Source organism: Pogona vitticeps, chromosome 1 (assembly GCF_051106095.1).
Source record: "Pogona vitticeps strain Pit_001003342236 chromosome 1, PviZW2.1, whole genome shotgun sequence".
Classification (NCBI taxonomy): domain Eukaryota; kingdom Metazoa; phylum Chordata; class Lepidosauria; order Squamata; family Agamidae; genus Pogona; species Pogona vitticeps.
In genome coordinates this window covers 118,467,387-118,488,690 of record NC_135783.1, presented here as the reverse complement: position 1 = coordinate 118,488,690, position 21,304 = coordinate 118,467,387, and the positions used below count along the sequence as shown (strand labels likewise).

The following is a 21,304-nucleotide window of genomic DNA, read 5'->3' as shown; positions in this document are numbered from 1 at the left end:
CCCAACTAGTACTTCCCTGCCTTCCAACACAGCTGACCATCCCAGCAAGGAAGCAGAAAGGGAGTCTCCATGGTCAGCTGATGAGTGGTCAGCTGTGTGAGGAGGCAGGGAAATGGCTGGCTAGGCTCCTTCCCAAATTGGTGCAACAATGACAAAGGACCCCAACACTGCATGGCGACTGGTAAGTGGAGTGGTCAGTTCAAGGGGAAGAGAATGGGCCGCCATAGCAACTGTGGTGCTGCCATTTGTATTTGTATTATTAGGGATATGAATACAAATAGTCCATGTCTGATGCCCACCTATCTTCCATGTCCACTTCCTTTTTATATGCTCTTCATGTTAATCCTAGGACTCTCTGTGCTCTTTGTATTACTTCTGTAATGGTTTTCCTGCTGTAATGTGCTCAGCCTTCCCAAGCATTACCCAGATATCAATGTTGGCTTGGGAATGTCATCTTACAAACTTCCTTGTGAGCTGAGAGTGCCCTGACCCCATCTTACACTCTCCATTAAGTATGTCTGTGGCTCCATTGCCTATGACAAGAAATTGCTGTCTTCCCCTCTCTTTTCAGTAGGTTTAATTTTGTTTTCTTCCTTCTTAGCTGCCGACTGTGAGACAAGATCTGGTTTTGGAAAGATCAGGGGTTATCTTCTGAAATTCTCTAGTCTTCTGATAAATTACAGAACTTGTCAAAATTTGAAAAGCTTTTTTTTTTAAGACTAAGCCCTCTGTGTCGAATGAAAAGGCCAGTTCCACTGTATATCTCTGACTTTGCATTTCAAATTCAGGCCATTATTGTAATGTACACAGGGACTTTTTATTTGTCTCCTTCTACCCAGTTGCCATTTTAATGAAATTATTGTTTGTCTTGCTTTGAGAATTATTTTCTCTTTAGAATTAACACTGAGGTATAAAATGCTGATGTCACTGAGTGAAATGAAAGAGATACAGCAGATCTGGGAAGGGATCCAAAGTGCTTCGTACAGATTTTTTTTCTGAAGCTTTCAGTTTTTTTACCTGAAGCTTTCAGTTCCCTGAAACACAGAATCATCTTTGAAGATAATGCTGGTGTAGTCTGAAAAGATTAGGGATATGTGAATAGAATTCAGGATGTCAGCCACTTTCATCACAATAGAAACAACTTTTCCAGAACCCACTGCTTGATAATTATATAGCCATTTATTGTCAGGAAACATAATTTAAAATTTCCTTGCTCACTTTCATCAACACTAGATCTTCATGAACCATTCCCAAGGACGGTACATCTTTTAATAACTTATTTCGGTGGAGGAAGCTGTAGGAATGGGTGGGAGGGATCTTAGCTGGTGTTATTGTTGTCATAGAGAAATAGTTTGCTGAAGGGAAAGCTGAAACTTCAAATCATGTAATAGTCTGATTTTAAGGAGATACTTTTAGGAGTTACATACATACATAGACCTTTATTGGCATTTGATTACATTAAAGAGAAGTAAACAGGTTGCTAGGTAGAAAATATAAGGGACAGGTTAGAACTAAAGTTGGGAGGGATGGGGGTTGCGGTTGCTCATAAGAATGGTTGACAAAAATTCCGCGACGAGATTGGTAGTGGTTGGGAGGGAATCACTAAGGAGGATTGGGAGGGGATCAGAGAGGGAAGGAGGGAGGGTTTGGAGAAAGGGGTTTAGTAGGGAAGATCTAAGGGCGGAGTGAGATGGGCAACGAAGTAGGATGTGGGCTACTGTGTCTGGTTCACGGAGGCAGAATGTACATAGTCTGTTTGGTCGGGGGATGTTGGAGTATCTACCAAGATGATAGGCAGATGGGAAAATGTTTAAACAAGCGAGGAGGAAAGCCCTCCTTTTCCTTGGGTCTGTCAGATGAAAGAGGTAACTGGCTGGGCGGCCCAGTAAGGGGGGGAGCCCGAAATAGGATGGTGAACAAGTGGGATTGAGGTTTGATAAGAGGGTACGGGTTTCTTGTTCCAGTAATTTAGACTTAATGATAAGGTGGGCTTTAGGAAGGTCGAGGTCAGCCAGGATTTCAGGGGATAGGTCAAGGGTAGAAAGCTTGGCGTCTACTAGTTTAAACCAGTTGGATATGTGAGAGTCATGTATAAGGTCGTATAAAATGGAGGTTGGGTGGGAATTGAGATGGAGTTTCAACCAAAATTTGAAGGTGGAAATCCAAGCAAGGGTGGAGGGAAGATGGATACCTAGTTCTGATGCAATTATGGATAGTCTAATTAGGTTGGGAATCCCCAGGATCTTCCGGAGGAATTTAGAGATTGAACAGTCCAGATCGGAATTGGCAGCTTCGATCCAAACAGGTGCTCCGTACAATAGTTGAGGAATAGATTTGAGTTTAAATGCCTGAAGAGCAGCAGGGATGAACTGGTTGCCTTTGTTAAAGAAAAATCTAGCTATGGCATTTTGAGATAGAAGAGCTGAGGATATGGCAGATTTACAATGGAGTGACCAAGAATGACGGTAGTGAAATGTAACTCCAAGGTACTTGAAGGATGATACTTGCTGAAAGCTAAGGTTTTGTATTTTCCATGGGGACGGGGTCCATGATTTGGAGAAGACTAAAATTTTGGTCTTCTCAGAATTAATGGACAGATGGTTTATTAAACAGTACTCATGGATAGCAGCTTACGGAGACCACGTTTAGAGAGAGATAAAAGGACAGCATCGTCGGCGTATAGGAGGAGGGGAATAGGTGAGTTGTTCAGGGAGGGCTTTTAGGAGTTTATCTGGAAACAATATATATGTCAAGTAGCAATCCTGAAAATGATGACTTCAGAGTCAAAATTTTCCAGAAGACTTTTTATTCTGAGAACATTCTGAGATCTCCTTCTCTTCCTTCTTAATTTCCTCAAAGTAGAAATCCACTTTGCAGGATTATTTCCTCAAAAATATAAAAGTTCATTTCACCACTACAGTGCCTTAAAACCACACTAAATAGAAGGCATTGTGAAGAATGTAAAATGGTATCCAGGCTGTTGGGGCACTTTGGTGGCAGCAGTCATCTGGGAGAAGAACAGGGAGATGATGCAGTCACTGTGAACCTCTGAGAACCCTTTGGAGAACATTTCCTTCTCTTCAGGAAACCTAGTGCAATAATCTCTCCAATTTCTATGACCACAAAAAGGTAGTGAATGCATACATGTCATTTGTGCACAGCTACAATGTTTTTACTGTTTTTCATGGCTGTTATGAATGCCATTTTTTAGTGGAAAGAGAAGGTAAAAAGGTAAGACACACACACACACACACAGAGAGAGAGAGAGAGAGAGAGAGAGAGAGAGAGAGAGAGGTGCCTCACTTGACAATGTTAATTCGTTCCAGCGAAATCGCTGTACAGTGAAACATTGTCAAACGAAACGAAAAAACCCATTGAAACGCATTGAAAACCATTCAGTGCGTTCCAATGGGCTGAATACCTGCTCGTCCAGTGAAGATCCTCCATATGGCAGCCATTTTCGGTGCCTATATAGCGAGGAATCCATCCTAGAAAATAGTGGGGGGCCATTTTGAAAGCGGGCGGGCATTTTGAAACCCGACGATCAGCTGCTTGCTGATCGCCGTAAAGCGAAAAATCGGTTCTCGAAGCAGGGAACTGATCATCGCAAAGGAAATTTCCCCATTTAAACCATCGTTCTGCAATCGCAAAAGTTATCGCAAAAACGTCGATGTAATGCGGATTCGTCGTAGAGTGGGGGAATCGTCCAGCGGGGCACGACTCTGTGTGTGTTTGTGTGTGTGTTTGTCTGTCTGTCTCTCTCTCTCTCTCTCTCTGTGTACACACACACACACACACACACACACACACACACACACACACACATATGGCAAAGGTCATCTAAGGCTTTTATCCCTCCTAACTGGCAATGTGAAGAGTTCCTACTCTTCTTTATTGATAAAATGTTGTTAGAAGCAAGAATATAACATTGGACCTTTCCGTCGTGATGTTTGCTAGCATTAAGATAAGTGGATAAGCATCAAGATATGGTGAAGATTGCAAAAGAGACAGCATCAGCTGTTATATGGGAGCAACAACATCAGGAAAGCTCTGATATGACACTGTTGGATAGTACAGAGCAAATTGGTTTAACCTGCCTAGTGTTTAAGTCTCATTCATTAACACAGTATGTGAGAACACCCTGTTTCCGGAAACAGGGAGAATGCTGCAGCCAGGAATAATTTAATCAGGTGTACATTTTAGCCATTGCCAGTCCAATGTTTTGGCAGGGTTATGTCAAGACCAATATTGAACGAATTCGTACTCTAAAACTAAGCAGATGAAATGGATGTGCAGACTGCAGGATCAATTGAATTTTCCAAGTAGTTCCCCGGTGTGGTGTAGAACAGATCACCAGATGCACAAAAGCTTCCTCCTTTGTATCATGTTGATAAGAGGTGTCTATTGACACTTCTTGTCACAACCCTGGAACAGCCAGGTTAAGTCTTTGGTCAGTCTGAAACTGAAAGAGCCATTATTGATAGAGCCGCCAGTATGGATAGATGTTATTTTCCAAGGGAGGAAAAAAAAAATCTAACCAGTGTGAGTCCAAGGGCAGATGACTTACTAGCTGGAAGGGTTTTGTCAGAGAGGCCAAATCAGAATCTAAACAAATCAATGATAATACAAAGTCTGCAAGACCAGGATGATCTTAAAGTGCTTCACTGCAGACAGGACCGGAAGCCAGGGAGAAGAACAGCAGCTAAATCTTGCACAATTCCTTTGTTGGTTTACAACTCCCCCAAATGGGCCACATTTAGGAGATTATGGTAATTGTAATCCAAGAAAGTCTGTTTTCTGAGCTCTGCATAACAGGAGATCTGCAATTTAAAATATTGTCGTTGCATTTGGACTACTTAAGAGAAAGAAAATTGTGTTGAGCTCTGTGCTGTATACTAAGACTAACATATTCGGAGGCTTTTTGCGTCACCCGATATTTGACCTTTTCTTATTTAAAAAAGAAAAAAAAACTGGAGGTGCCAGAGACTGAAACTTCAGGATTCTGCACGCAAAGCTTGTCCCTTTGCTGTGAGCTACTGCCCCTTCCCGAGAGCTATCCTGCCACAGGAACCGTGCAAGAGACGGCAAGGGGAAAAGGCCATATGAAAATGTAGCATAGATGAAAAGCTTTCCCTCCTTCATTTTTAATCAGATCAATTGGATTCATTCTTCCTGAATTAATATATGCCTCAAATGCACTTATTCTTTGCTTTTTGCACTGCTCCAAGTCTTGTGGCACATCTCTTGGGTTCCCAAAACCATTGTATATAACTGTCTGCCATTATTCTTCCCCCCCCCTTTGGGGTGGTCTCAGGGTGTGCAGCTTGCCCATGGCCACAGAGGCTGGCTCTCCTCCCAGGCGACATAGTGGAGAATTGAACTTCCAACCTCTGGCTAGGCAACCGAGTATTCAACTCATGTAGTTCTCCAAACAGCTAAATAAATCAAACTAGCATGCACATAAAAGTATTTTAGGTTTTATACTATGATGCACATTTAAGGTAAAATGCATGCAAAGTGAATATTTTGCGAAGAAGCAAGTTTATAAATAATTAGCTTTTTTACTTTTTTAAAAAAAGAATATAAACTGTTGTCTCCATCTCTATAAAAATAGTTAGCAAAGCTGTGAAAATTAGTCTAAAAAGAACAAGGAAAAATCCGAGTGGACCCCACCGTTACACAAATGTAACAGTGAGTGATACCTTTTATTGAGGATGAGGTGAAAATGAGGGTATGTGATTTCCAACCCTCTTGACATTTTTCATCCTGGTTTTCATAAGCTGAAGAGTATGTGAAATATTACATTTGACCATTTTGAGATATTGCACATTGTCTATCACTACACCTAGGCCCTACTATAGATCAGACAAACCATTTTGAAATTATCACACATGTAATCACATGAACATTGTGTCTTTTTGAGTACAAAATAAATGAGTGTGAGCACATAAGTAACATATACTGGCAGGTTTGAGGGCGGAGATCAGAAAATTACAGGAAATTGTATTATTATGGCCCATGGCAAAATATAGTTAAAACCACATCGTACATCAACCTGTGAATTCATCAGTTAGAAAATTTCCCCTTTCAACCAGAATTTAGGAGAAGAATTTTCCTCCTTAAGACAGAATTTTAGTAAATCAGGACAGGAAGAAGCTACTATGCAGTGGAGGAAAGACAAGAAGAAAATTTGTTGTGATCAATGCACTATTCTATTTTTCTTTCCTTGTGTAGCTATCAACACCGTAGGCATAGTCAAGTAGTAAGAAAAAGATGTTGAGACTCTTCTCCTTTCTGAGAAAAGATTGGTCCCTAAATAGATTCCTGTCTCCTTAAATACACAACAGTAAAGAGTGATTCTGTACCAGTGTACTTTCTGCCGTCTTTTTTTTCTTCATTTTTACTATGCTTCCCTCCAACTCACCTATACAGCTCTAGGTGTTTTCCCCCCGTCCTGTCAGGTTACTATGGGAGAGAAGTTGGAAGACACAACAAAGAGTAGTATGGAAATCATTATGGAAGGTACGTTTGCAGCAGAATTGTTCCCTGCTTCAGATCCTATCACCTACAGAAACTGTCAGAATCTGGGAAGATACAGTCGGGATTGGATTAAGCTATTATTTTCTCATAACAGGAAATTTCTTAACAAGCATATGGTCACACAAACACACACATACAGACTTCCCCAAGGAGTGAGATGTTTCAGGGAAAGTGCTTACATTGGTTTGGTTCCCTCTGAGAGGAGAGATCCCTGGAGATCTATGGCATTTTTCCACATGTTCAACCTTGTTTTACAAATATAGAAGTTGATAACATAGGTGAGAGGATCAGTTTAAGCATCCCTGTAGGCAACAAGGCATCAGATTCCTAGGCACGTACACAAATATCTTTCAGAACTCAAATGACACTGTCTCTGACAATGGGCAATGCTTTTTTTAAAAGATTACTAAAAATTATAAATATAGGATAGCTATAATCCTCCACAGATCTTCCTCAGACTGAAGCACCACAAAACAGAAATTATTGTGTTACATTTCTTCCATGTTAAACTGAGCTCTGTTGTGCTCAGCCTGATAAAGAAACCTGTGGGGTCGAAGTCTAGCTTATATCTGTGATGTCTTTTTGTAGCGGTCCAAAAAAGGTAGGACTCACCTTTGCCTCCAGACTGTGTTCAAGGGCCACATGAATTCCCACCCACTCCCGTCTCCGTATGTCTCTATTTTTGTTTGATCAAAAAATGAAAAAGCCAACAACAACCATTTCTTGACAAAGCGTATTAACTTATGCCTTGCTGATCAGAAAAAGGTGTTCCACTCCAATGAGTTCTTCCAGTTCAGAACATTCAACAAAAGCCCTGTGTTTGCCTAATCCTTATTCAGTTGCTTACTCAGCAAGCATAAAGGGCAGCACTGTACTCCCAGCTCTCCCACTCCAATGCCAACACTCTCCTACCCATGGAGGGGAAAGCGTCTAGAAATTGAGTGTCCCAGAATGAAAATGACATTAACTTGGAGATCTGCAATCAGATTTCAGATTGTAAACCCAAATCAACACATATTCGCAAAGGCTTTCACGGCCGGGATCTAATGGTTGTTGTGGGTTTTTCGGGCTCTTTGGCCGTGTTCTGAAGGTTGTTCTTCCTAACATTTTGCCAGTCTCTGTGGCTGGCATCTTCAGAAGACAGGAGTAGCACTCTGTGCTCTGGACAGTGATACTCCTGTCCTCTATCTAAGGATGCCGGCCACAGAGACTGGCGAAACAACCTTCAGAAGAAGAACAACCTTCAGAACATGGCCAAAGAGCCCGAAAAACCCACAACAACCAATACATAATGCTTCCACATATTGTATTCCTTAGACCCTTAGGCTTGCTAGATCATAATCTTATAATGACAATATAAAACAGAACCAGTAGGATCTAGGCTCTATACTTGGCTAATAAATGCGCATTCTCTTGACCTCCCAAGCAAGCAACAGTGCCCCAGCTCAAACTGTCCCGACCTGTCAATTTACTCACAGCGTATCTATTGCCTACATTTGGTTTTGCATCACTCCACCTCCTAGTGGTCAGTTTGACTATGAATACGTTTCCCTTCCCAGATGAACTGACCCCTTTCCCTTCCCTCACAGAATCTGGGCTGTGAATTGTTTGGCTCCCTCAGCGATGGAACCGTCTGTGTGGCGGCTCTACTCAGACAGGCTGCGTCAGAGGCTTCACCCCCACAAGTGCAGCACAATGTGTAAAAAAGAGAGGTGTCAGGAGGACAGCAGAGAGAACAAAGAGTCAGCAGAAAGGACAAACAGATCCTCGAGAAATGACAACATTAATATCCTGACATTAGATCTACACTTGAGTGAAAGGATGTACATATGCCTTATTTTTCTGTTATTTTTCAAACGACAAAAGACAGATGCTGGAAATAGACTTACATTTCCCAGGAGAAGGAAAAGAAACAAAGAAAGAGTAAGATCACAGCTGAGCAGGTGGCCAAGAAATTAGAATATCAGATGTCTGACAAACCACAAGGGCTAGAGTGAATCTTTGAAAGCATGAGATATATTGAAGTGTATTGAGAAGTGTATTGAGATGTTTGATCTTGAGCACCTCTAGAAATGAGTGAGATGAGTAACTTGAAAGGCAAGCATACAGAGGAGGGACAGGATCTGTTCTTGATCATCCCAGAGTGCATAACAGGTAACAATGGGCTCAAGCTACAGGGAGCCAGATTTAGGCTGAATATCAGGAAAAAATTCATAACTGTTAGAGCAGTGTGACCTTGGGAGGTGGTGAGCACTCCAGCGCTGGAAGCATTCAAGAGAAAATTGACAACCATCTGTCAGATCTGCTTTGACTTGGATTTCTGCATCGAGCAGAGGGTTGGACTCTATGGCCTCCTAGGCCCCTTCCATCTCAATTATTCCATGATTCTAAATTGTGATCTCAAAACCTGATTTGTTGGCATATCAATTTAGGATGAGCTTAATGTGATCATCTTTACTGTGCCACTTCCATATTGTGATGTAATATGGCCATAGTGGCTTAATAGGACAGCTTTGAGCATATTTTGCCTATTCCTGAAACTACAATTCTAAACATGCTTACATAGTCAATGAAGCCAGAGTTACCAGGCTACTGGACTGAATTCCAGTCAGCTCTGAGGATCTGACTTCCTGGTACGCATATATTGCATTTCATGGCTTTAACAATATGATTATGCTACACAAATTTAAGACTGTGGTCAAGAATGGGTAAAATGTTCACTTCAACTAATTTTCAGTAAGAATTGACTCTGTTTCACAAATTTTGAATATGGAAGAAAGGAAAACTAATTTCCCTATCCCTAGATGAGATACAAAGAGATACTTTGGGCAATGGTTGTCGCTTCATTTTGTTGTTGTTGTTGTTGTTGTTGTTGCTTTGTCTTTCATAGGATATTTCCTTGCCAAATCCCAAGCTGGTGTTTGAAAGCTCCTCCAGCTCCAAAAGTGGTGTGACTTGTGGCATTTAGAAAAGGGACAGTGTGGGAAATAAATCTAAGATGTGGGCAACCAATTCAATCTTAAATTTGCCAATGTGTTCCATGAGAAATTCATTCACGTGTTGCAGAGATGAGCAACATGCAGCCCCAGAGGCTTCATTCACCCTTAATAATTTTGTGGCCCTCAAGACTACCCTAGGAGCGACCTTTTTTTTTAAAAAAATACATTTTAAATTTTTTAATCCTTGCTTCCATTTCTGGAGACCTCCAGCACTGCTGACCGTTGCATCAGGACCCTGAGAGGATGTGGAATAAAATCCCTAAATAATAAGACCAATTATGTGCCAATTAGTCAATTCCAACTAATGGTGATCCTTTCTGGAAAGAGTATTCATTTACATTTCCCTTCTTCTTGGGCTTTCCTGAAACTATACAGCTTGCCCAAGACTACACAGGCTGGCTCTTCTCCTACAAGCCACTATGGGGGAAAATCAAACTCCCAATATCTGGCTCCACAGGCAAGTACATAACTCTTACTCCACCCCCCCTCCCCATTAAAGAACACAGTATTGATTGATTTCATTCCACCCACCCTATGGCTTTTTGTAAATGAATAATTTACTCTCCAAATGATGATCCCCTCTATAGTCATATAGAGGACCAGGTCTAAGGAAACAGTGATTCTCCCAAATGTTGGTCCTACAGTAGGTGCACCTGAAACAAAGCTGGAAAGTGGGAATTGCCCCTGGGTGAACAGGGGTCACTGTAGCATATACTGGAGAAGATGACCTTCTCATTCCACTTCAGTAATAACGCAAGCACTTCAGTAATAATGCAAGCACTGCGCTTTCCTGGCAATGAGGTCAACACTGGAATTAGAAGGATCTACTCTGTGAACTTTTCCACTGCTGAGCTAAAGAGCAGCAGATGCCATGGCATCTTCCAGGCCCCTAACTATGGTAACTACAATGAATGAAGGAGAAGGACTTTACATGTGAGGTTCTAGATAATGATCTGTGGATTGTATTGAGTCCCTGAGATCTTTCTCTTCCTCTTGTCACTGGATGATTAATTGAAGGACTCTGAAATAATAGTGGTGTTAAGCCTGAAACTTAGTTAGCTAACAAGGGATACTTTTTATTCGGGGGGGGGGGGATGATGAGTGTAAGTGTCCCAGACTCTTTTGATCACTTTACATCAAATAATTAAAGAGGGACACTTCAGATTATTTCTGCTGATAGAGTTGAGGAATGTGCCCTTTTCTATAAGGATCAGGATCGTTTTTAAAAAATCATTAACCTTTTTTGCCTTCCTTCTTGTCTCTTTTGCAGGAACAAACTGCGGCATGACATGATTTAGCTCTTTTCTGGAGGGTTTTTTTAAATGCTGTGTCACATCTTTGAAGTCAGTGACTTAACACAAATTTGCAATCTATCAGCCTGTGTTATTCCCCTAGAAGAGATGCAAGAGGTTAATGAGTGCTTATAATTCCAAAATTGGCAGAAGAGGGTGAATTTCCCACATTTAAATGAATGAACGAGAACAGTACTATTGGCACATTCAGCTTTATTTCTGCTCCTGTTGAAATGGAGATTCATTGTGGATACGAAGGGACCGATGACACAAAATGTATGAGAGGCAGTGGAGGCTAACAGATTGGGAGATGGATCTAAATCAACTGCAGCTGCTTTAGATTTGTTCACAAAATCAAAGGTGTTTGTACATTAGAAACAGATTTCCAGTCGGAACATGTTTTTCATCTCTTCTATTTTGCTCCTAAATCGCAGCAGATAAGCTAATTAGAGCTGTCACAATTCTGCAGCCAGCACTGCAAAAATAAGGATATAGAGGAAGAGGAGGAGGAGAGTCAATTAAGAGAACAGATGCCCCCTTTATATTTCATTTATTGTTCATTGAATTATATTTGTTTTATTCATCATTTCTTTTTCTTTTTTTTTTAAGAAACATGTTTCTTTTCAACCCAGAAAATCAGAGTGAGATATATGGGATGATCTCATGGTGTCTGAATTAGAAAGACTTTGTTCTAAAGGTATCATCACATTCACACCAGGGAACACTTCATTGGTGTGAACCCAACCCATTATATGTTTTTAAACAGAGAAGTCTTATGAGTTCTAGAGGTTTCATCTCTTATTTAACATTGCAGTGTTTGGCAACCTGGGAGCAAGCAGAGCTTTGACTGTATTGGATAAAAGCTCTCAAGCTCCCAGCTTTCGCAGTATGCATGGACCTCATGCAGTCTGCATCCCCCATTAGTATGGCTTGGATCTGGTCTTTAGAGCTGTATTTTTGTACTTAGGAGCAATTTAGCAGTGCTGCCAAGGTTTCTTCTTCATTGAAACATCTGTGTACAATATTTAGATGCCTTTTATACTAGGTTGAGCAGCATAAAGACGTCTAAATCTTAGAAGTGTTGACTGTGGGGCTTACGCTAAGAATCTGAGAGCTGGAAGTAATGATTTTTTTAAATATATAAATCCATTGCAAGTGTGTTCATGATTATATTTCATTCGTTCCCATAGTGGAGCTGTAGTAGCCATCCTATTCAGTTAAAGAAAAACACATGGGGGGAAATGGGCACCTGGATGCTTCATTTAATCAGTGTTTGGATGATACTGCTTATATATCAGTTTTCTTTCAAGAGCCAGTCAATTTAAGAGAACAACTAAAAAAAACACACCTTAACACAGCTCTTGGGTCAAACGCCTGGTTTGCTGTAGCTTATTGAATACGTACTCGGTCACATGACTAAATCCTCTCAGAAACACAATTGCAAAGCCCTTAATTATAGTTATATAACCTAGCTACTGTGGAGCAGAGGTAAAACAAATTTCTCAGCTGTCTAATTGGGGGGCATGCCATCACTAGGGGGTACATGGAGGCTGAAGGCAGAAACAGCTCATGCAGAAGTAAAGACAACTGTGGATATAAGTGCTTTGTACCAATAATCAGAGTACTTCCTAGGATTAGCAATGAAAGAAATCAACATAAGGTTTTGGATAACAACCACTTTCTATGCCATTCATTAAAAATATTGCATTAAAATTGATCTACAGGTAAAACCTTTCATTTAAATTGTTACTGTGGATATTTGTCAATCTAAAGTATGAGTCAATGGAGCTGGTTTGTTTTCCTTTGACAAAGGCTATATTTGTACAGAAGAAAGACTGGTCCTGCCACGTTCTGCTGCAAACCGATCTCATGTGGCACCGGTTGTCATCTTCACTCAAATTATCTGCATTTAAGGCATTCAGATTTTAATATGAATCAAGTGTGGCTTCTGATGTCATAAACCTCTTGTTGAAGCTGACGTACTTGGATTCATGATGCGTTTGGTCCAAGAAAAGCAATTAAGCATGGACTAATATAATGCCTACATTAAGCTTACATCCATAGCAGACGTCAGACTGCAAGAATCATAAAATCTCTGCAATGAAATATGGTAAGTAAGATCAGTGTGTGTACTGTAAAGTGTCTGTAGAATGGGATTCATGACTGTCTCACGTAATAATAACAACAGAGAGAGAATTTTGAAGCAATCTTGTCTATATTTCATTTATGGTCAACAACAGGAAATCTTTATTGAGGAATTCTGGTTAAAAACAGGGGGATATCTAGGAGTTTGTTTATTCCTGTAGTTAGCATTAAAATACAGAAATGCAGAGAGATCACCAAACTCCCTCCCTGATTTGCACACAAACCTAGCACTTTTTATGGGGGAAAAATCACTAATATTAGTGCATGCACAATTGTTATTATCCCAACAAATTTATCACGGTACCCTATTGGGCATTCTTCAGCCTTGGCAATGATCCTCCATACAAGTGAAGGACAATCACCCTTTCTTGTGTCATTTATATATTTTATGCAAAAAGTGGCAGCATGAACACTTTTCACATCTCCACATTTTTATAGAGAAAGGCTAAAAACCGAAGAACAACCAAAAAAGTCTCACAAATTAGCAAAATTTCTCAGAAGCCAGCAGCAACAACGACACTATCTTACCAACTTGCAATGAGAGGAGGGCTTTGTTTCATTGGTTGGTCGGTTGAGATTTTTTTTCCCCACTTGTTCATTTACTGAGCAAGGACAAATCAGGGCAAGAATTACATCCCTCATCAAGGAGGTCATGACTGAGTAAAATTTGGCCACACTATGTAATCATTTTAACTAATTTGCAATAAGCATGCCAGTATCCCCTTTGGTTTTATCACACATGGGGCTAAAGTTGCAGAAGCTATTGCTATTTGTCGAGGTCTCAGTGATCTCCCTGGTCTACTCTGTGTGCAGTAAAACTGAAGAAGGTCAACATTCTTAAAAGTAGACTAAATCATCATCCTGCATAGATTTCACATTTTTAGTGGCAAATTCAGTAGCTCTGTCACATTGAAGAGGAGGCTACACAACGGATAAATCAATTTCACTCCCATTTTAATATGAACCAGATTATTTCACATTTCTTCAGTTAATACCGGCAACACAATGAACTTTACCTTTCACACTTCTTCATTGAAGAGCTGCAGTTCTTCAGTGCAAGGGGGGGGGGAGAGAAGTACACAGAAGATGTCCAGAGATAACAACCTTGGCCAACAAAAGGATAGATTTAGCCTTATTTCTTGGTTCAATCATGGATTAGAGATGTTTCTGGAGAGTGCGTTCTGAGTCTTCTATATTAGCGAAAACAACTCTGCTGGAAATGACTGTTGAGGTGGCGATACAAGAGTGCTCCAAATGGTTCACTCTGAGTTTGCTACAGCCTTGGGATGGCTATTTTTTATGCACATAATACCAAAGCAAAAGGCATAAATCAATTAAAGCATGCAGTCCATATGGTGCTTCCTTGGGTCACACTATGAAGAAACTGTGCAGGGAAACCAGCAGAAACTGGTTAGCAGTCTGGAGTAACAAGACGAGCTTGATGAGTATTTTGAGAAGCCAAGAAACTCCTGAGAGGATGGATGTGGTACTTGCAGCACAAGCATACGAGTAATAAAGGTGGAAGGCCAAGGAAGATAAGAGTTGTGCCTTTGCCTCACTGAGGAAGACAAATCTTGTTGCTTAGCATAATAGGTTGCATTAGAGTAGGCTCCTTGAATCAACTCCTCTGTGAGTTCCACAGAAGTATACCAATGCACCAACGTTCCCATTTGAAAATGATTTTTTTTAAAATTAAGGGAGTCGAATGACAGCAGGTGAGGGAGGTGGGACCACATGCCAGATGCATCGGAAATGCATCAGTTTTGGAGTACACACTCAATGGGATGTTGGTTTCACTGCGCAATGAAACATGGAACAAATATAGTAGTAGCTTCCCAGCAGGTTGGATTTGATGCAGAGATAGCATGGAGGGAGAGCAAAAGAATCTATAATGGCCTTGCGCTGTCTGAACCAAAAAAAAGAGGTTAAAAATTCAGAAAGAGTAACTCGAGAACATTTTGCTGGTGTGACCACAGCCTTTCTGATGAAAATTGCTTCTATTTACAACTTGTAAGTACTTGAAAGACCAGATCTCTGAAGTTTTTTCTATAATTTCCATGAGCTTGAGAGGCAATGAAAGAGGTTCTCAATTTTCTACGGCTATTTCCACACTTTATCAGATTGCCAAATATATATATATATATTTGTGATCTGCATGAAAACTCATTTCTATGCATGAACTTTTCAAACTACAGAGGTTTGAGTGCACTTAAAAATCTTTCACACATTTTGGGTGCATTTTTGAAAAGAAAAAATTTCAAATGATTTTTCCATTGAACAAAGCATTGTTGCATGCATTTTTAAAGAACAGACATTTTTGTACTTCATTTGATAGGTGTGCATGTTTATTTATAGTTTTGATATATGCAGTTTTGTACATTGTGTGTGTTTGTGTGAACTGCATTACAAAGTTCAGAATGGTGTGTGTTTTGAGACCTACCATATTTTTCCATTTATAACACACACCCATTTATAAGGAAAAAAACCACACACACACTTTTCTAAACCAAAAATTAAGAAAACTTAGCTTTGGGGATTCAGCCTCTGAGCTCAGAAAGGCTGCACATTTTAAGCCCCTGTTGAATCTGAATCTACAGGCTCCACATCCAACAAGGTATGTTTCAACTGGTTTCTACATCATCAGTGGATGTCAGTTCCATATGGCTCATGATTGGAGGAAGCTAAGTCTCCTGATTATACAGCTAAACCTTGTGACTGAAGGAAGTCTGTTTACAGAGACAAGGTATGTGCTGTTTTGTTCTCTCCTCAGCTGTGTCAGCTTACTTCCATGTAAAAGATGCCCCTCATTTTTTGTGTAATGATTTTAGGAAAAAGTAGTGTCTTATGCATGGAAAAATATGGTAAATGTATTTAGGTTTTGGAAGCATAAACCAAAGCTGATTTTCCAGAAGCTAAATATATTTAGATCTGAAAACACACACCTAACATTTAGAATTTGATAGATCTAACAGACATTTTGAACTACTTTGTCAGCTCAACCACAGAAGTCCAGAGCACTGGCAACTTCTGTGCCAACAGTTGTCCTCAAAAGAGATTGCCCGAAACTAAACTCCAGAGGCCAACAAGCTCTTAAAACATTTCTCAGATGTAATGGTGCTCTGAATGATTTATTTGAATTAATATTTGCAATGGGCAAAGCTCAATAGCTTCCAACCCAGAAATAACCTGCACCTATTTTGTTATTATGCTGGCATTCATAGCTACTTATAAAGAATTAGAAAGGACAGAACAATTTTTAGACCACCTTCCTCTAAAACATTCTTTTAAATACCTGTGTTGAAGATAGGGTAGTTTTCTTTTTACACCCTTGCCTCCCCTCAGATCTATTCTAAGCTCCCCCTCCAACCACCTCCTCCACCACCACCTGATAACAAATTCCATATAAAAGGTTCAGAGATGCTCTGCAATTTTCTCTCTTTCTTATGTCTACCTAAAATAATATTTCAAATTCTTAAAGCATGATTCTGATGAAACAAAAAGAAGAATATGCTGATAGTAAGTGCTGTTTCACAATGAAATGGGCTCCTTCATTGAAGATTTTGTTAAGGATGCTTTAGCAGTGGATTTCTTTCTTCATCAGGGGCTAGTTCCTCTTCCAGTTGCAGAACTCTAGATTCTACAAATACTTTGATTCTGTACAATATTTAACCAGAGATAAATAAACGTCTCCAGATGTTGTCGCAGGTTGTGCTTTAGCCAGTTTTGGCAACTGGTTGCCACCAAATGAGGAGGACACTCAAGTTATCATTTTTGTCTTCCATGGGGTGGACAACATCATCTAGACCTATTTGAAGAATACAATCTGGTTTCCAGATCCATAGTACCTCTGTCTGGTGCAGATCAAGCCCCAGCTTCTTCACATTCACTCATCCCAAGCCTCTGTATAGATCCTGAACTGGCTGGGGCAGCAACAGTACTAAAGTAAAGAAAGAAAATCTGCCCTCTCTCCAGCACATTCTCCTACCCACTGTCTTACTTGCATGGTGCTGGCCACACTATAAACCACTGCTATTATGACTCATTGCTGCTGTAAGAGTAACATACATATTGTATTACATCAAATAAAGTATATTTTCAAATGTATGCTTGACAAAGGGGGAGCAGCTAGAGGAGAATGACTGGAATGGCAGGCTAAGGATATTATTTGGAGGGGGAAATCAGATGGTGGGAAAAAGCTAGGCACCCACCCAAAATCTCTTGTTTTTTCCTTGCAAATGTTTCAGCCCACTATTAACATTTTGAAGGAAGCACAGAGCTGGGCTCAGAGGAGTGTCATCTCACACTATGATTGTGGTATGCCCTCTGCCCCTGTCATGAATCATCTGTGGACTTAGGGGTATCTTACCTGTCTTACTAGATCTGTTCCACGTAGACCTGATTTTTTGATGTGTGTACTTGTATAAGAAAGTGCATAAGAACTCATGCTCTGTAGAGAATAAGCAGAGAGCTTCTGGCAATCCAAATATTTGGGACTGAAAATCCCAGAGGCCTAGAAAAATATCCAGTATTGACTATCAGAACTCTTGGGGTTGCAATCTTAAACATTTATACATTTATCTATTTAGTTGATTTATGTCTCATTTCCCCCTCCAAACCAGAATACAAGACATCAGAACACTGTTTTTTAAAGAAAATATATAAACTGCAAGATGGTTGCTGTTGGTTTTCCGGGCTGTTTGGCTGTGTTTAAGAACATGGCCAAACAGCCCGAAAAACCCACAACAATCATCGGATCCCAGCCGTGAAAGCCTTCAAGAACTGCAAAACAATATGATATAAAAACATAGCTGAACAAATTTTAATATTAAAAGCCAATTGAGTTAACAGCAATTGAACAGCATATAAAAAGCAGCTCCATCACTATTTGTGAAGTAAACTATTGTGAAATTTCACACTTCTGACTCAATATTATCATTTGGAGGCCGAACGTCCCCCCCCCCATCCCGTTCAGCCATGGAGAGAGTGTAGATTCTTGTACCTCTGACAATATTGGCACAAGAAGTTTTCCCTCTCTCCTGAAAATGATAGGAATGTATCCTGGACCATTTGACCGTGCAGGGTATAGTAACAATGGATAGGGCTCTTCCTGGGAGGAATCACACCAGTGTTAATTTGCATAGGTGGAAATAATTGAAAGCTTATCCTCTTGCTGCATACTTGTTTCCAGGGTCTGGCCAAAAAAAGAAAAAAGAAAAGGCAACATTAATGAATTTAACAATTTGTTAATGCTGGCCAGCCTTGTCAGCTCTTGCTTGGGATTCTTTCTTGGCTTGCACTCAGCCCAAAGTTAGGAGAAACGCTTTGGATCATCCAACTGCATAAGGAGCATAGCAAGCCTTCAATGCCAGGATCATGGCATTGCATAGGGATATTGCAGTGGGATTCACACATTTTATGTCTCTATAATCTTTTACTTGGCAGAAACAATGGGACAGATAAAGCCTAGGGAGGAATTTCAGCTTCAGTGAAGTCCATGGGAATGTTGCCACTGGGTCCAACAGAGCTAGGATTTCATCCAGAACTTCTAAGCTTGACATGGATGAGAGCTAACTGGCTTGGGTACAGTCAAGAGAAAACAGCAAGTACTGCAGGTTGTTCAGGAGTCACAGCCAGACGAGTTGGCAGATATTTCATTGGCTTCAACTGCTATATTGGCTCTTTGTAATTAGTGTGTACCTTGGGATGGTTATCCCTGCTAGACTGTTCTGAATCCTAATGATGAATATTTTCAGCAGGACCAGTTCCATGCATTGCTTACAAGGGACAGTGTTGTACTTCTTCTATACAAGATTTGTAACAGTTATATGTTATTTTTATACTGAATTTTTAATCACTTGCCTGAAGAAGGACCATTGCTGCGACAATCAGGGTCACACTGAGCAAAGCAGGAGAATAATACAACTTTCTGATATTCTACCAGTGGCCAACAGTATGGCAATTTTACATCTGTACAGATTTCCAATCATCAGGTAGCTGAAATTGCAAATCCTAATTGTATAAATGTCTGTTTTCAAGAAGGAAGAACATTATCCATAAAAGCTCATAACTCATTCTGAATTTGGGCACCATCTGACAAGGCTCTACTCCGGGTTCCTTTCTACAAAAAAAGATCAGATTAGGCTTTGAGACAAACAGGGTCTTCTTGGGAGTGATTTCACAGCTGCTGAATGCTTTTCAAAGCAATGTGCATTAGAGCTAAACTGCAAATTACGTTAAAGACACAATTCTCTCTTTTCTCTTTGCATGACTCTGGACAAAACTCATGGACTCCTCATAGGAGGAGTGGCAGTAATCTTTTTCATTAGAAAGTGACGCCTCTGAAATTGTCCTTGAAAGGGGTTGTCAGGTTTTATATTGTTTGAAACTGTAAATTTATATTTCAGTTTTCACTAAGAATGCCACCATATTATGTGCCTCCCATCTTCTTATGGTCCATGCTTCCAGTCTTAAGAGGCTCTTCGTCTCTCCTTGTCTACATCTCCATTCAAATTTTTCAGTGAAAGCCAAGTCAGAAGACTTTGCCCTCAAAGTCTCTGATATTTTTTTATTAGAACAGATCTGGGCAGTCTGCCTTATCCAACAGCACCTGGAATTAAGAAGGCAACGCGCAATCTGCTGCCATGACCCCAAAATGGCAGGTCTGCTAATGATTATCAGAAATCAAAGGCTCTAAACTTGACATTTTCAGTGCTGTTTCCTTCAGGCTGTCAAGGAGGCATTCATAATAATATCCAGAGACCAAACACTCAGCCCAGCGTTGGCTTATTGCGCAATCTAGCACAGGTCAGAGTCCAGCAAATAAGAAGTAAATTCTTCATGAAATGTGGTCTTCTCTTCAGCTTGTATAAACTAAGAGAAATATGCAAAAAATGTGACAGCACAGGGCAATGGTCACACCTATCTGTAGTTGGAATAACTGGCATAGGCACAAGCAACCATATCTGCAGAATGTCCCCCACAATGATCACAGGGAGCTTTTGAGGGACTCAGCTTTTTTTCCCCCTGAGATTTATTCCAAGGAGACCCCTAATCACCTGAAGAACCCCTTTGTTCTCTCAAGCATCAGCTGTTTGTTTGTTCATTTGTGTGTGGCTGTTTGCTTGTTTTGCTTTGCTTGTTCTCCTCCCAGTTGGCAAAAGACATGGTTGCCACAGGGGAAATAAACCAAGAGGAATACAGCTGAGACTGGGACTCATTCCCTCTAGCAAGAGAAATCAAGGCCACTGTTCAGCTCTGTCAAATGAAAGATTCCTCATAATGATGGATGTTTAGGGTCAAATATGCATGCTGAAAGTTTCTTCCAAGTTCTTTTGCTGGAAGCTGCAATTTCCATCAGACGTTCGCAGGATGCCATGGAGGCACATCTCTGCTCCTGCAGGTTATTCAAGTTTTTTTTTTTCTTACCAGAATCACCCCTTTTGGTGGGGAAATAAACTTTTAATCCAGACTGTAGCTTCACAGAGCTGCTTTGAGTAAAAGAAAAGAAATTCAAGGGGAAAATTAACATGAAAGTCACACTCTTAAAGTAAGCTTACTGATTTAAAATAAGCTTATTATCTCAGAAAGCTGCCATAAATCCTATCCTTTCTTTGTATACCTCCTGTGGCGAAACTTCCTTGTACATGAATTCTTGGGTGGTCAAATGGATACACACCAGCAAAATTCAGACTTTGGCTAATTACAGAGTGGCCCTGTGTCTGATTCATTTTCTAAGGCATTCCCTTTGTAACAAGTTGCATTTTGCAGCAATTAGCTAGAACAGACTCTATACCTTCCTTCCTTCCTTCCTTCCTTCCTTCCTTCCTTCCTTCCTTCCTTCCTTCCTCTTTCTCCCCTATAAGACTATGGCTGTAATTCATTGGAACAATACAGCATGGCTGCCTCATATCCATTACTAGTGTGTCTGTGTTGGGGGTGGGTAGGTGGGTGGACAAGGCATGAGCAATAGGAAAGAAAATGGGGAAAAAGAATTGCAGGTCCATTCTTTTTGGCCTACTGCCTCACCTGCTTCACTTTTAACATAAGGTGTGCGGAGAGTGAGGGGCAGCAAGCATTTTTCCCAGATGAGAGGAAAGATCTTTTAGAGTTTTGCACTTCTCTCCCCATCCTTAACTTTTCTGTCTCCTGACCTTTACTCCAAAGCAAATCAGCTGCTTTACTTCAGTAGAACCAATGGAGTGAACTGAGTGCAGTCTTCCAGGGTGAGAGGGGTGGATTGCTGTTGTTGAAGGCTACGTTCAAATCCTATCATGCACATTAGGAGTAGTAAATTGTACTCTCAATGAATTCAGTGAGATTTACTTTGGT

General features: G+C 40.4%; 1 long non-coding RNA gene across 1 annotated transcript in view; it reads right to left on the bottom strand.

Annotated features, from left to right (window-relative positions):
* The window catches only part of LOC144586957 (uncharacterized), a 161,792-nt gene extending 140,911 nt beyond the window's left edge, over window positions 1-20,881 (bottom strand). Inside the window, exon 1 of the long non-coding RNA XR_013542059.1 lies at window positions 20,769-20,881. This is a non-coding gene — a long non-coding RNA (uncharacterized LOC144586957). The remainder of the gene's footprint in view (window positions 1-20,768) is intronic.
* Between the last annotated feature and the right edge of the window lie 423 nt (window positions 20,882-21,304).